The sequence below is a fragment of the Lasioglossum baleicum genome, chromosome 14 (assembly GCF_051020765.1).
Source record: "Lasioglossum baleicum chromosome 14, iyLasBale1, whole genome shotgun sequence".
NCBI classification, from domain to species: domain Eukaryota; kingdom Metazoa; phylum Arthropoda; class Insecta; order Hymenoptera; family Halictidae; genus Lasioglossum; species Lasioglossum baleicum.
This window is the reverse complement of record NC_134942.1, coordinates 3,930,628-3,943,774: the sequence shown is the minus strand read 5'-3', so window position 1 is coordinate 3,943,774 and position 13,147 is coordinate 3,930,628. Positions and strand designations below refer to the sequence as shown.

At 47.5% G+C, this 13,147-nt stretch overlaps 1 protein-coding gene across 6 annotated transcripts in view; it reads left to right on the top strand.

The window, feature by feature from the left end:
• LOC143215710 (uncharacterized) overlaps window positions 1-13,147 on the top strand; it is a 137,141-nt gene that overhangs the window by 2,749 nt on the left and 121,245 nt on the right. For 5 of the 6 annotated variants that reach the window (XM_076438080.1, XM_076438078.1, XM_076438079.1 and 2 more), the window contains exon 1: window positions 2,140-2,281. The exons of the other annotated variant lie outside the window; for it this stretch is intronic. The gene's annotated coding sequence lies outside the window, so the exon portion shown is untranslated. Of the gene's footprint in view, window positions 1-2,139; window positions 2,282-13,147 lie in introns of those variants that run through there. 6 annotated transcript variants of the gene reach the window in all.

Here is a 13,147-nt window from a genome sequence, read left to right as displayed (position 1 = left end):
TGTAGGTTGCGCGCGCGAGGTTGAAATTATTCAGGCACAGCGGAGAGGCGACTGTACCGAGTCGAGTCCCGTGCTACGCGTTCTGAGAAAATAAACTCTCCCGCGCTTCTTGGTCGGTCGTGCAGCCACTTACTTCCTCCGTGAATTCTCTTCCTCGAAGATCGAGTTGATTCGAGTAGCAGACGACGCGCCGCGCCGCGCCGCGCGGTCGCTTCCCCCGTGGGGACCGTAAGGGGACGCGAGAGGAGAGAAGCGTATCGCCTGCGCGCGATTCGCGTTTGCCGAAGGAAAAACGAAGAAGAGGTAACACGGCCGGAAAAAAGAGAATGGGGAAAACGCAGAGACGGCGGGAAAAGGTGAAAAAAGAAGGAGACGGGAGGTGAACGGGATATCGAATTTTTTTGCGGCCCCTCCTGCTCCCGCTTCGCGCCTATATTGATTTTTAGAAATTCCTCCTAGCCGAGACGGCCGAACGAACAGAGGAGAGACCAGAGGAGAAGGAAAGGGCGCAGAAAACGAGACGGACGGAAAAGGAACGCGCGCCTCAAATCGCATCGCATCGCATCGCATCGTCTTGCCTCGTATCGCGTCCTCCTAGGCCGGTTTAACGCCGTTCTATAAAACCTCCTCCGTCTGGGAGCGTAATTAACTTCGAAGAGTCATTGAGCCAGGGGATCGCGTCGCCTCCGTACCATCTCCGTTCCGAAAAGTTTCCGCCCAGTCGAACGGAATGGTTCCCCCTTACGTCTTCCTCCGTAATACGACCGCACGAATCCTCGCGACGCAATTAATCGACAACCATCATCCGTTCACCTCTTTTCCATAAACACGTCTAACGTTTCACCTTGTTTCGTGGATAACGTTACGTCCGACCTGGACTAGTCTGGGCCTCTTTCTACGCAGTCGATTCAGGCAATATACTTCCCTTTGTTACAGTAATCTGCAATGAAACATGTTCATTAGCGTAGGCAATATAAAATATAAAAGGTCGGAGCTTATAGTAACGAGAAACGCATCGGAAGAAAGGTTCGAGGTAGCAACGCTGCGACGTGAACAATGAATTTTATTTGCTAAAAATCTGCGAAGGTTCGGCGCGCGGCTATTTACAAAAAGCAGAGTAATTAGCGTAATCGTGAGAGGGCGCCGCGCCGTGCATAAAGTTCCACAGCGTGTCCGCAAAGAATCGGCCGGTGACATTCGTTCCTAACGCACAGCGGGAAAATTCCCACCCACGTTAGACATAATGCGAGACGGCCCTGTTCATAGTCGAAAGCAATCGAAGGTAGTCGAAGTCGTCCGAGGACAGTGGAAATAGTGGGACGCGTTTCCCCTCTCTCGCTTCTGTACGCCCTCTGTGCCCCACTACCGGCCGTGCATCCCTTCCATCGCGGTCCCTCTCTCGCTCGCTCTCCCGCTGTTTCTCTCCCGTTCTCGTTGACGGCTCTCTCGGTCGCTTCCTCCTCCCTCTCTGTCTCGCGACCGGCTGGCTGTCTCCCTCCCTCCAGGTTCCCGTCTTTGTCGGTCTCTGTCCATCTTTCTTGCTCGTTCGGCTCGTTCTTAACGTCAAACCACTTAGGGCCGCGGACCTCGGCAGTCAGTCGATCTTTCCTAGCAGCAGCATTCCGGCATTTTCCACCTGATCGCGCGCGGGCGGTCCGGCAAACGCCATTTTGTTCGGTCACGTCTTCGTTTATTCCCGTGGGAAACCGAGAACCGTCGTGTGTAAAAAACGTTCGTATGTGCCGCGCGCCCTTCCACGCCCCGTGGAACACCTGCGTTTACCGAAAACACAACAAACGAAGGCGACGCACTTTATAACACAGAGACACACCGACACAGCACGGTCCACAGGCATACGCGCGCGCGCGCGTTGTTGTTGTCGTCGCCGTCGTCGTCGTCGTAGTCGTAGCCGCCGTCGTCGTCGTCGTCGTCGCCGCCGTCGTTGTCGTTGTCCGCCTCCTGGTTGTTGTTCGTTGGCTGTCTGCTCGTACTCGTGTCGTCGTCGTCATCATCGTGTGGTGCCGGTGGTTTTCGCATCATCGAGAACACAACTCGACGTTCCGCAACGGATCGGCTCGGGCCGGACACGGGACTCGGGTACGCGGATTAAGGACGCCGAGTCGTGTTGTTTTTGTCCATCGACGAAACCCGCACGGAACACGGAGTGCGTGACCCCCGCGCGTGGTGGTGCTTCTCTCTGCTTGTCTGTCTGCACACACGTTTTTCTTCCCTCCGTTCGACAGCGTCCAGGAGGAACCTGGCTGATAATATACGATAGAACGTGAGTACACACCCGATATACTGTCTATGCTACCCGGTTATCTCGGCTGTCTTTCCGTCTGTGTAGCACTGCCTCGCGAACGTTAGATCTTGTTTTTTTCTGCCTGCATGGCATCGTCTGCCATGTTAGACCGGCGTCTCTTTCTCTTTCTCCCTTCCTCCCTCTGTATCCTTCTCGCTCTCTCTCCGCTCCCCCCCGCCATGCCGTCGATTCCGTCTCGCTCCCTCTCCCGTCACGTTCCCCCCTCCCTTACCTACGTCCGCAGCCCTATTCGCGCTTGTAAACGCGCTCTCCGCGATCCCCTCCCCCTACCTCCTCCCGCGCGCGCCGCGCCGGCAGGAGCGTCGACACGAATTTTCCGATCGCGAATTTTAAACGACGAACCCAACGATGACGATGACAGCGCCCGGTGAGAAACGGCGGGCACGCCGCGCCTCTGTCGAGCGACCTCTCTCGTCTCCTCTCGTTGACACCGGGTGCTGCAACGACTGCAGCTGTTGCTGTTGCGGGCCGCGTGTTCGCGCTATCCTCTTCGTGTTTCATTCCCGACGTAATAATTCGTTGCATGCAGAGAGAGAGCCGTCCGAGATGCGCGCGCCTGAAAGAGAAAGAGAGATAAGAGGAAAGCTTTGTGTCACAGGAAGCAGAAAGAGTGGGAGAAGTGTAGAGAGAGATCACACGCTCCACACGAAAGAGTGAATATTAACTATCGGGTCCCCGTGATTCTACGCAAGTGTACCCGGACGATTTTATTCTTTCGAACGCTTTTTGTCTGTTTTCGAAGCGATACGTTTTTCAAAGACAACGCGCTGCGGTGCGCACGCACGCTCTCTCTGTCTCTCTTTCTCGCTCGTGCTCTCCCAGCGGCTAACATAACCTTAAAAGCTCGCGTTTACGAGCATCCTTTCGCCGGTTTAGCGAGCACGTTTCGAACGTGTAGCCTTCGGTGCGTTTGTTCGCCGATTTCCGAAGCACGTGCTCCCGCCGGAACACCGTCAAAGCGAAACAGAATCGAATCTATTTGGAATTTCGTTTGTTCCTCGTGGACGTTTCCACGACACACGCGGAACGGACTGTACATCGGGGAGGGGGCAGGGTAAACGGTCATGCTGCTACGAGGCTTTTTCGACTCCGTAACGGTTACGTGGGAAACACGTGCCCGCACACAACAGTCTCTTTCTCGTTCGAAACGTTCGAATCCCATCCGACGCGACCCGACGGTTGCGAAACGACTTTTCTTTCTCGTGTTTCTGTCTTTTTCTTTTTTTTTTTGTTGGAACGAAGAGTCGTTCCATCGGTTCGAATCGAATCGAAACGATTTCGAAGTGACTCATCGTTACCGAACAGATTAACGAGGGAGCTTTCCATGAATTACCGCCGCAGCGCAGTAACCAGCGAACGATAGTTAGCACTCGAGAAACCGCTTATCGGCGAGCGCGGAAATTTTTCGTTTCTGAGAAAACGCGTTGTCTAACCAATCGTTTTTGCGAGCCGAGTATACAGCGCAGCAAACAGTTTTCACACGGCCGATCCGATATCACGAGCGAGCCGCGTGTTTTTCATTTCGCTGTTTCCCCCCCCTCTCTCTCTCTCCTCGTTTGTCCTCCTCGTCCCTTCCTCTTTTCTCTTTTATTTTTGTTTTCGTCTCCTTTTCTCGGTTCGAACGGTTTCGATATATTGGCCTCGTCGGGTGTTCTTGTGAAACGTATCGTCGCTGGTACGTTTAGTGTTTTTCGCTGGCAACCGATCGCGCGTCATCGTACTTATCTATGAATAATCGTCGCGCACGATCGGCCTCCGAAGAAAAATTTTTATCTCCGGGAAAAACAGAGCGCTCGCTGTTTTCGAGCCTTTAACAGCTCTCTGTTATTGCTCGTTGGGAAATCACAGAGTACCGCTGCATGCGGCACGCTCCTCTCTCGCGGTTTCGCGTTTTTTTCACTCTCTTTCTCTCTCTCTCTCTCTCTCTCTCTCTCTCTCTCTCTGTCTGTCTCTCTGATGGTTTCACGGTTTTTCCCTTGGAGGGACACACCTCGTTATCGGCGATCGTTATCCGGCAACACGTCGACGCCGATGAATTCTTCAAACCCGTTGGAAAGGACCGACGACCGTTGGCCTGACGTCATCGCAGACCACCTGTCTTCTACGCAATTTTCTCGAACACGTGGAGCACGATGGTGTGTCGTCGTCGACCCACCGACTTAATTTATGCGCGCGGCCGATGGATGACGGGTTTTTCCAAAAATAAAGTACATACGGCGAAACCGAACGCCCCGCGCCGGCACGTCGGAAAATTACCGATTGACATCACGCGCGATTGACGCTGCCGCTTTTTCAGAATCGTTTTCAAGGCGGCCGCGCACCAAGAAAAGATGGCGCGCCGCCATTTTTGCGATCTCATGAATGTTCATGGGCGCGCACGCTTTCCCGGAGAAAAGGAAACCGGACGAGGCACGGCGCTCGAGAAATTTTCCATGTCGAAAAACCGACGAACAACGGCGAACATGTCTCGAGTACATGGTTGCTTTCAAACGTTAGGAGCTTTTATCGGCTGTAACTTTGGTAAACTCGTTGCTGCCCGACGTACGCCAGTCCCGTTGGATTCGCTCGTCCCGAGATTAGGCTTCCTGGAAACAGAACGATACAAATATTTAGCTTTTTCGCGCGTGGCTCGCCAGGCCTCAATAACGTTTCCCCTGTCGCTCGATTCATTCTACTGTATCATTGTCCACCGGTATTACTCGCATTATAGAAATTTCCGAGCCTGCCATTTTCCCGTTTCGTCGACGTTTCGTAAAACGGTCGGAGTGTACGTCAAAAATCATGAAAAACAATGTTGCCGAGCGATGCGAGCGACACACGCGGCGCAAAACGTGCCTGGAGGAAAAATGAAACCGCCGCGATGACGTCGACGTGATAATGACAATAACAATTGTGGTAATAATAATAACAGTAACACCGCAGCCTAACGACAGATCCGGCGCGCGGGTGTGCACAAGGGAAAATCCGAGGGAGGGAAAGAAAAAAGAAAGAAGTGGGGCAATAATTATCTGGGTCAATGTGAAAATAATGATAATCGACCAACCGGGAGCCGTTTGTGTCGATCGAAATATATGCTAATAAAGATTGCGCTAGGTCGATCGTAGATCGAGGCTCGATAAGAAGGAAAAGCGATGTCGGGCACTCACGCAGCCATGCGGTTCCGGAGCACGCTGCCGGCATATTACAGCTTGGCCGTCACGGTGCGAACGACCTCTGTGTTCGCGGCGTACCACGCGTGCATAGCAAACACGGTGTAACTACACCGATCCCGTCAGCAACTTCATCGTGGCGCGGACCCCGTCGACTACGAGCCCGATGACACCTGTCAATCGGCTGTTATTTCGACTCGTACACGTCCCCTTAATCGACGCGCACCTTGTACTGCAAAAAAAGAACAGTCCACCTTGAAAATTCTTTGTTAATCGATCTGGTCGCCCGCTTTTACCCGCACACCATTCTCTAGAGGGAGCTATTCATTTTCTAGACTTGGAAGATACTCGTACTGTACAGTAGGGGCCCACTTATTTTCTAGTTTAGAAGGCTGTTTATTCATTAGGCTAGGGGGCTACTCGTTTTCTAAACTAGTGGACTACCCATTTTCTAGACTAGGGAGCTATTTATTCTCTAGGTTAGGGGGCTATGCATTTTTTAGACCAGGGAGCTATTGAATCTTTATAATAGAAGGCTATTTATTCTCTAGGCTTATTCTCTTATTCTCTAGGCTAGGGGGCTACTCATTTTCTAGTCTAGATGGCAATTTATTCTCTATGCTGGATGGCTATTCATCTTCTTGTTATATAGAGTAGACATATACGTATATACACAATATATTTTCTACTTATACACGTGCAAACTGGGGAGTTGCTTATTTCCTAGACCAGGGAGAGCTACTCATTTTCCAGACTGTTCTCTCCACTAAGGGACAAATATTCTTCCTCCCAGCACGGCTATTCTCCTTCACTAGTAAACCAATTTGCTGCACGAAAGCGCCGCCCGTTTTTCCACTAAGGTATTACTCTTTTTCCCATCTAGAAAGCTACTCCTCGGCTCCACTAGGGGACCACTTCCCCCTCCACGACTGGGTTCCAATTTCCATTTCCCAGTTTTCCGCAGATCAGAGTGTCCATCTCGCTCGCGAGCAAACGCGCAAATGCCATCACGTCTATCGTCGTCGCCACGGAGAAAAAAAGTAGCTCTCTCTCTCTCTCTCTCTCTCTCTCTCTCGCGCGCGGCCGGAGAGTGTTCAGCTGTCGTCGTCGCCCGTTGCAAAATTGTAGGCGTGAAACAGAGTGCCCGGGCCGCATCGTCGGACCCGATCCGAATACAAAATCGCTTCTAACCGCGTATTTACCACGGCGAATAACAAATTGCGTATTTATCGAGGGCTCCTCTCCGTCGAACACCAGCGAAACGGTTACGGGGCACCAAACCACTACACAGCGGCTCGAAAGAGACGAGCGCGCACGATGGAGGGGCAGAGAGGAGTCAATATCGAAGATAACCGTGCGAACGTCTTGACTCTCGGCCTCGCTCGATCTTCTTCTTTTTTCCGTTCGTTCTCCGTGTGCTTGAAAAGTAGCCTCCTCTCTCCTCGTCTCGCTTCTTATTTCCCGGTAACGGTCGAACGGATAGTGACCCGCGCCCCACGAAACGTATTATTTGCGTCGACGACGTTACCGGCTCCCGACCCATTGTTGCAAGTGCCGCGGCACACCGAGATAATTAGCTCAGTATCGTTTCTGTTATCGTTCTTATTCGCCGGCGACGCGCGCGACTCTGTAGCATTGTTCGCCGGCCGACACGAAACTGCGGTGCATCGGGATCCCTGTCGGCCGACGACGATTTGCAACAGGGTGCAGAGCGAGGCTGCAGCCAACTGCTCCTCGGAATCGATGGACACCAACAGACGAACAAGACGCGCCTGTTACGCGCCGACATTTCTGTCCCCGTTTCGAGAACGGCGTAATTAAAACGCTGATCCGTCGAGTCATGCCTGTCATCGGACCACACTGCTTTCGCTTCGCGATGAGGCAGACAAATTTCGATCCGAGAGAAACCAGTTGACAATATTTATGCCGATCTAATTGTAGTAGCAGCTAGACTCTAGGGAGCTATTTATTCTCTAGGCTAGGGGGCTACGAATTTTCTAAAGTAGTGGGCTACCCATTTTCTAGACTATGGAGCTATTTATTCTCTAGGCTAGGTGGCTACTCATTTTCTAAACTAGTGGGCTACCCATTTCGTAGACCAGGGAGCTATTTATTCATTAGGCTAGGGGGCTATGCATTTTTTAGACTAGGGAGCTATTTATTCATTAGGCTAGGGGGCTACTCCATTTTCTAGGCTGGGTGGCTATTCATCTTCTTGTTATATAGAGTAGACATATACGTATATACAATATATATTTTCTACTTATACACGTGTAAACTGGGAAATTGCTTATTTCCTAGACCAGGGAGAGCTACTCATTTTCCAGATTGTTCTCTCCACTAAGGGACAAATATTCTTCTTCTAATTGTAGTAGCAGCTCAAATTGCTTCCTCTTCGAGGATATATTTTACCAATGGTACCGAATTTAATTGTATTATTCAGAGCTCAAGTACGATTGTTCCTGCGAGGATCTAGAGGCAGCCTCTTCAAGGTCCCCTGCATCCTACGGTAGCTCGAACGCTATACCCAGCTATAGCAGCGTCCTAGGGATTTTCGGCGTCGACAACGCGGCCGGTTGATGCCAGGTTTTTGCGTGATTCGTGTGGACCGAGCGACATTTTTCAGCTCGTTTATTGGATACCCGCAACGAGCCTTTCTCTTGCGTCACGATTTTTTTCCCCCAAGCTTCCAATCCGAACACACTCGCAAGGCTGATTTATGTTATCATCGTTACCAGCATCTTTTTCCTGGTAAACACTGATGGATCGTGACGAACATTGGCTCCGCGTTCTGTTCCTCAACGTTCCTTTGGCTTCTTCTTCTTTTTTCTTCTTCTTCTTCTTCCTCGAATGGTTTCTATTTACCAGAGAAAATGTCCGAGACGATCGATTTCGATCGAGAGTCGCTTAGCTTCGGATCGTTTGAACGTAGCCGATGCTCGTCCCAAGGTTTAATTCGGCGACGGTGCTCCATCGAATTCGAATTAACTGCACGGCCGGCGATGCGGCTACATTTTTAACGAGCTCTTCATTGAAACTTTCCACAAACCTCTCTCTAATTGGACAGGATAGTTTTCCGCGGACAGTTTACCGTGCCAGTTTCGCGCCGACATCTTTCCCGATCGGGTGTCCGTGTCCGCCATGGAATATTCATCGGCGCACACGTTCGTTCGGTTTGCCGGTCATCCATGACCAGTGTCACTGAATTTTATTTCTTTTTTCGTACTCTTCTGCCACCAGCCTATGAATTCTTGATACTGTCATATGTACTCCGTCCGCCGTTCCGGGACGAAGCAATCTTCGAGAAATATTGCTCTCGCTCGGAAATTTATCGAAATCTTCCCAGTCGAGTAAACATATTGCTGATAACGATGCAGTCTCATTTAATCAAATTATGTAAGGTGATTTCGCCGGCATATGCTCGCGATTAGACCGCAGATGTGTTGTGCACTCGCTACCGCAGACCTTGACGCCCGATGAAATAACAGGAACTATTGTAGCAGCTTTTACCCTTTAACGTATGGTTCGGTTATGCAACGATTTTTGGTGCTTGTTCGGCGATCGACGCGCTGATCCTATTATTGGATCCAGAATAGCTAATCGTTTGAACTGGATACTGGGAAATGGAATTTTAGATGAAGTGCTTGATGCTCTGGGTCGAAATGGACCCAAGTCCTCAAGTCTTGCGTGCCCCTTCTAATTGTTCTCCTATCAATGGACCTTCGTTTCTATTTGGACGTGTTGATCACTAAGAAATTACTCCATTCTGTTCAGAATGTTGTACAATGTTGTACAGTTTTAATAATGTGAAAATCGTTTAAATTATCTAGATGTTTATCTATAAATAAACTGCAGTGCTAAGGGTTCATCAGTTAGAAAGGTGCATTTCTAGGAAAGTATTAAATAAATGTGTTTCGAGTGGCATATTTTATAACAGAAATTGTTAACCCTTTGCAGTCGGAGCTATTGTAAATCGAAAATTAAACATTTCTTCCTACTCAGAATAATTTCCTTCTATATCGTTCTTCGTTTTCATTTTATAGATATGAAATTGATATGTAACACCTCATACAATACTTACATGTTTAATAATCTCAACAATCATCTTCTTGTTGGATCCAGAATAGTTAATGGTTTGAACTGCACACTGGGAAATGGAATTTTAGATAAAGTGCTTGATGCTCTCGGTCGAAATGGACCCAAGTCCCCAAATCTTGCGTGCTCCTTCCCTGAAAATGAGCACGTGAATTAATTATTTTTGTTCTCCTATCAATGGACTTGTATTTGTACGTGTTGATCACTAAGAAGTTACTCTACTTTCTGTTTAGAAACATCAGCAACAACACCTACAATTTTGTTCAATTTTAATAATGTGAAAATCGTTTTGTAAATCTGTAAATAAACTACAGTGCAAAGGGTTCATCAGCTAGAAAGATGCATTTCTAGGAAAGTATTTAATAAACGTATTTTGAGTGACATATTGTATTATAACAAAATATTGTTAACCCATTGCAGTTGAAGCTATTTTAACTCGAAAATTAAACATTTCTCCCGACCTAGAATAATTCCGTTCTATATCGTTTTTTTTCATTCTATGGATATGAAATTATTCAGTGTTTAGTAATTGATTAGATACCGACATAGTTAATAATCCTTTTGTTGAATCCTCTTCTTGGACACGGGGAAATGTTAGAGGAAGCGATTGTTGCTCTGGCTCGAATTGGACCCAAGTTCCCAAGTCTTGCGTGCTCCTTCCCTGAAAATGAGCACGTGAATTAATTATTTTTGTTCTCCTATCAATGGACTTGAATTTGTATGTGTTGATCACTAAGAAGTTACTCTACTTTCTGTTTAGAAACATCAGCAACAACACCTACAATGTTCAAAATTTTAATACAGTGAAAATCGGTTTGTAAATCTGTAAATAAACTACAGTGCAAAAGGTTCATCAGCTAGAAAGATGCATTTCTTGAAAAGTATTTAATAATAATAAAGTATTTTGAGTGGCATATATTATAACTAGACTGCGGATTTCATGCATTTATGACAAAAATGTGTGGATGTAATTAAAAACAGTAAAAACATTAAGACGATTTAAGGGTATCCATATGTTATTTTCAAGTTATTACAATTGTTAACGACGAGAAGAAATTTTTATACTATTCTTGCATCTTGTAAGTGACGAAGAAAATTTTTATTTTGCATAAAGATTCGCGGTCTAATTATAACAAAAATAGTTGAAATGACTGCTAGTATTTTTATCAAGTAAAATAGTCTCTTTCGTATCTCGCTGAATTCTATTACGTATAATATTTATGAGGTAGATAATGCAATTATCTATAATGGGGTTGTTCAGTAGTCGAAAGCGGTAGATAAAAGATCAATATGGGCCGCAGTCGCCTTCAGAACTATCATTTTTACGTTCACGGGACGTAATTTGCATTATTCGGCAGCATGTAGCTGTCGCAGCTTTGTGAAAATAGCTACACTCACAGCTTCATGCTTTTCAACAATGCAAATTACGCTTGGTGAACGTAAAAATAGGACTTTTGAGGGCGATCGCGGCCTAGATTGATCTTTTACCGAGCGCTTTTGACTACTGAAAACCGCCGTCTTTGCATTACGGAGAAATAAGAAGGCGGATTCCGCACCCTTGCAATCCTGGAAACGAGACTACCCCCTTAAGGCAAAGTTGTTTTCTTTGGAGCGACTCGGGGTGTCTTCGGGTAGATCTCCGTCGTTGGCGAACGAAAGGCCGTAAATCGCGGAATGATGAAACCGAGAGAAGTAGATCGAATTTCAAAACACAGCCACAACTGTCGCGGCTTTCTCTCCCTCTCTGTCCCCGGCAGAAAAAGTTCAAATTCCGCGCGGCACGGCGGGATAACGCCGCGGGCGAAATCGCCAGGTATGATTAATGCCACGACCAAGAGCAGAACTAACGCTGGGTCTCTCTCTGGCTATGGAAAAGTCGATAAGTGACAAAAAATGGGCACGAATGGAATTAAGAGAAATGCCGTGAGCCGCTCGTCAATTTATGTACGCGTGAAAGTTACGCGCGCGAGCGAGTGCCCGAGCGCCTTCTGTCTGGCGACTAATGCCTTTTTCACTGCCGCGAAACGTCTCGAACAGTACTAGAGTCTCGTTGATAGATCACTTTGTTTCTTCTAAACACAAAGATCCAACCGAGATAACGAAACCGTGATTAGCTCGACGCGAAATTCCGTTTTCATGATATTCGTGCTTCTTGTTATTCGTAAAAGCGACCGTGATTCAGCGTGTACACGCTTCTCGCCGTAAAACTTTGATTTTGGCATTCACTTTGAACATAGAGCTACTTATTCGACTAATTCATAATGGATCGTGTTCGCTCATAACGACTAGACTCTGCGGATTTTATATTTCATTTGCTTCTTGTGGCTTAAACATTGTGTTGGCAAGAATGTAATTTCGGTATTTTAAGGTGAAATAAAATTGAATTTATTTATTCAAGCGACGAACTTTCATCAATAATACATTTTCTTATTTATTCTTTTTGGCAAAAGGTCATCGAACAAAATGGAAAATATCTTATTCATTAAAGTTCATTGCTTGAATAAAAAGATTGGGCTCTCTGTATTTCACCTTAAAATACCGAAATTACTTTGTTGCCAACCCAATAATTTCGAAAAAATTCTCGAGTATTTTCCAATGCTTCTAGAATGTAATGCAATTATTTTTATACCTGCACGTTGCCCAAATTCTTTCTAGTCAAATGAAATTTAAAAAGAACGAAGAATTAAGAATTTCTGACTGACTGTCAAATGAACATTTCGACTTTGTTGTCAAATCATTATATCTACGTGGGAACTATGTTAATCAAGTTTCTTTTAAATAAAACGGAACCATTAAAAGCGAGCAAGAAAAAGTCCGCACCGATTTTATAGAAGTTTCCTTGCTTTTCGATTTTTCGCTCCGCTGATGAAGAGAGAGAGGCCGCAAGTCGCGCGTGCGATTAAAGGTTAATTAGCTGGTTTAGGCGAGCTGTTCTCGTGCTGTTGTGTCAAAGGAATTCGACAGGAGCGTCTATCGAGTACGTAGGTGGTCGTGCGAGGGTTTCGTACTGTCGAAAGAAGGGTACGAGGTCATCCTATCCGATTAGCTTGGCGCGTTTTCCGAGTCTTTTGAAAAAACACACACTGTCGCGTTGGGATTGGAAAGCGGATGTGAAAATAGGTTGTGCCGGGCAGAGATGGTTCCAGATCCGTCAGGAAAGAATAGGTGTTTGGGACAGCAAGATAATTACACCCTTTGATACAACGATTTCTAGATTTTCCATAAAATTGCCGGCGGTGTGTTCTCCGGTCTACACGAGCTTTCCCACGTCTTTCGTTGGATCCCGCTTTCGCACGGTGTAATTTCGCGCGAAATGATACGCGGCCAGCGGCTCGCGTTCTCGCGACGATTAAACGTCAATAAGACCGGTGGGCGCCGGTAGAACGAGGTGTCGATGAGTCTACCGGGAAAACGTGGCTAATCTCCGGGAAAAAGGAACAAGAGCTCTCTCGGTTTTGTTGTACGCTCGAGGACGCGACGCGCCGCCGAACCGAACCGAGTCGAGTCGCCGCGCCGCGCCGCGCCGCGCCGCGCGGTGAAATCTCTTTGATTTTCACACGTTGCATCCAAAACAGTATTC